This window comes from Vipera ursinii, assembly GCF_947247035.1.
Source record: "Vipera ursinii genome assembly, chromosome: 4".
NCBI lineage: Eukaryota > Metazoa > Chordata > Lepidosauria > Squamata > Viperidae > Vipera > Vipera ursinii.
The window spans coordinates 8,436,224-8,440,031 of NC_139514.1; positions in this window are offsets into that span (position 1 = coordinate 8,436,224).

A 3,808-nucleotide genomic window follows, 5' to 3' on the forward strand; every position below is an offset into this window, starting at 1 on the left:
GAAAAAATAAAGACTTTTTTTTTAACCAGCCCGTAACTTTCTTCATTAGCGTCTAATTTACTGCAGTTTTCAAACTGTGACACCAGAGGGAGCCATTCTCCCGTTAAAAAGAAGGAGGACACGCTGGAAGAGACCCAGCGTATGCTCCTTTGGTTACCCGGCAACTAGCAAAGTTTGCAGTGGCAGCCAATCAAAAGGCAGCAGCTGGAAGCAGAATCCCCCCTCCCATCTTCCTCCCAGAAGGAGAAATTGGGTGAGGCGGTTCCCCTGCAGGTCGGGAGGGCGGCGCTGCTGAGCAGGAGGGAAGGTTCGGGGTGTCGTGGGGGCGCCTGCATTGGCAACGGGAAAGGGAGAGGGGAGGAAGGGTGGCAAAGCTTCCTTCCTTCCTTCCTTCCTTCCTTCCTCTTTCTTCTTCCTTCCATCATCCATCCATCCTCTTTCCTTCCTTTCTCTTCTTTCTTTTGTCACTTCCCCTTTTCTTTCCTTCCTTCTTCTTTCTAACCTGCCTTTCTTGCTCACTTCTACCTTTCTCCTTTCCACTCTTCCTGTTTTCCTTTTGTCTGTCTGTCTGTCTGTCTTCCTTCCTTCCTTCCTTCCTTCCTTCCTTCCCTTTTCTCTTCTTTCCATCATCCATCCATCCTCTTTCCCTCCTTTCTTTTTTCTTTTGTCCCTTCCTCTTCCCCTTTTTCTTCCTTCCTTATCTTCTTTCCTTCCTCCTTCTTTCTTGCTCACTTTCCCCTTCTTTCCACTCTCCCTGTCTTCCTTTTGTCTGTTTCCTTCCTTCCTTCCTTCCTTCCTTCCTTCCTTCCTTCCTTCCTTCCTTCCTTCCTTCCTTCCTTCCTTCCTTCATGCAAAACCTGAAGCAATCTAATTCCTGTTTAAAGGAAGAATTTCTTGTTCTTATCTCAGTTCTTTTCATTCTCTTCTATATTTAAAATGTTTTGTGATTGCTGCTTGGAATAGCAGCATACAAGCTAAGTTATTTGTGAGATATAACACTGAACGCAAGGAGACTAGACTAGACTAGACTAGACGAGACGAGACGAGACGAGACGAGACGAGACGAGACTAGACTAGACTAGAATAGAATAGAATAAGGACTAGACTAGACTAGACTAGACTAGACTAGAATAGAAGAATAGAATAGAATAGAATAAGGAATAGACTAGACTAGACTAGACTAGACTAGACTAGACTAGACTAGACTAGACTAGAATAGAATAGAATAGAATAGAATAGAATAGAATAGAATAGAATAGAATAGAATAAGGGATAGACTAGACTAGAATAGACTAGACTAGAATAGACTAGAATAGACTAGAATAGACTAGACTAGACTAGAATAGAATAGAATAGAATAGAATAGAATAGAATAGAATAGAATAGAATAGAATAAAGGGATAGACTAGACTAGACTAGAATAGAATAGAATAGGAACATGCAATGGAATGGAATGGACTGGACTGGACTAGACTAGACGAATAGAATAGAATAGAATAGAATAGAATAGAATAGAATAGAATAGAATAGAATAGAATAGAATAGAATAGAATAGAATAGAATAGAATAGAAGGGATCTTGGAGGTCTTCTAGTCCAGCTCCTGCTCAAACCTATACCATTTCAGACAAGTGAATGTCTAGTCTTCTTAAAAACCTCCAGTGATGGAGCACCCATGGTTTCTGAATCCAAGTTGTTCCTCATTGTTAGGAATTTTCTCCTTAATTCTAGATTGCTTCTCTCTTTGTCAGTTTCCAACCACTGTTTCTTGTCCTGCCCTCTGGTGCTTTGGAGAATAGTTTGATGCCCTCTTCTTCGTGGTAGCCCCTCAAATACTGGAACACTGCTATCACGTCTCCCCTATTTCTTCTTTTCTTTAGAATAGCCAAACTCAAGTCCTGCAGCCGTTCTTGATATGTTGTAGTCTCCAGGCCTTTGATCATCTTAGTTGCTCTTCTCTGAACTTTTTCCAAGGTCTCAACATTTTTTTTTGTAGTATGGTGACCAAAATTAGCTGCAGTATTCCAGGTGTGGTCTTACTAGGGTTTTATAAAGTGGCACTAATACTTTGTGTGATCTTGATTCTGTGCCTCTGTTTATACAACCCAGGATTGTATTAGCTTTTTAAATTGCTGCTGCACACTGCTGGCTCATGGTCAAGTGATCGTCCACTAGGACTCCAAGGTCCCTCTCACATATAATTATATAGTTAAATTACATACAGTTAAATTATAACATGGACCTCAAATTCTTTTAATTTTAGAGGGACTAGGGTAAGGCTGACCAAATCTGGATGTTTCTCATAAAGCAGCTTATCTAATAAAAAACATTACATGTCTACATGAAATAAATGCATTGAATACTTCACAGTGTGTTCTAATATGCTGCACTGTTCGTGAAGTAATATTTGTAATATTTTATTAAAGTGTTGCCATATGTTCCACATTTTGGAATTCTTCAAGGGACATTCACACTTGGACAGCAAACTCCATAACTGTGGTATTTGGGGCGAGCAAAGATATTTGTAGCACATTCCATTCCCTTATTTTTATCGTCATCTGGAAGAATCATGATTGCTTTTGACACAGAACACAATAATTTCTAATTGGAAAAAAATATTTTTTCAAGGGCAGTGGGTTTGTGATTGAGTTTGGGTTTGCTTTTTAACATAAATAAAGAACTGGAAATAACAGCCAAGATACAGTTTTTCTACTTTTAAAAACCCAGAGCATTCTGAAATCATTAAACGGACTTTTTAAGGATTGAGAAGAAGAACACAACAGAATAACAGAGTTGGGAGGGACCTTGGAGGTCTTCTAGTCCAACCCCCTACTCAAGCAGGAAACCCTATATCATTTCAGACAAATGACTCTCCAGTCTCTTTGTAAGAACCTCCAGTGATGGAGAAATCAGAAAGAAATCAAATAATTTTTTGAAAGATGCACCTTCTCTTACATATACAAGCCAGAATTGTGAATTTGCTTTCTTTCTTTTTTAATTTATCCCAGACCAGCCATTTTAGATCTTCCAAAGCTGGACAGAATAAAAGTTTTATCTTCTTTCATTTTAGTTGGGATAGAAGGAACTCATTAGTGGGGTGAAAATTTTGGTGTTTCGACGCTATACAAAAACCTGTTTCACATTATAACAGTGTAAAGCTATAATCTTTTTTCATTCCTTATTGACGTTAGCATATCAGCCCTTTAAATAACAAATGTACCCTTCATTCAACTCCTTTGATTAAAATGGGTTGCAAATGTTTATTCAACCAAAGCTGTAATAATTAAAGTTTGCACCCGCTGGAGATTCGCTTTTCAAAACTTATCCGAAAAGTGCTTTTTCAAAAGGCAACTGGATTTTTTTTTGGGGGGTGTGTGTTTTCCCTTGAAAATGTTTCGCTTCTCATCCAAGACGTTTCTTCATTTCTGGAAAAGAACTGAAGATGCTTCTTGGATGAGAAGTGAAAAGTCTTCAAGAAAACCCAAAGAAAGTCCAGTTGCCTTTTGAGAAAGCACCTTTGGGCTGGAGGACTGAGAATCTCCATAAATATTTCCAAAACTTAGCTTTCAATTTATAAATAAGCCTTTCTCCTAGAACGGTTATAAAGATAACGAGGAGAGCTAAATAAATAATTATTTAGGCTGCAGTCTGTACCTCATCCTCAGGAAATCAGTATTAATGGTAGAAAAAGATGTCTCAGAAATCTCAGTAGGATTGTGTTGGAATCACCAGCCCACTGCTTATGTACTGTCTTAATTTATTATCTTTCTTGACCCTCTAGATTTATTTGACTTCATAAAGACATAAGCC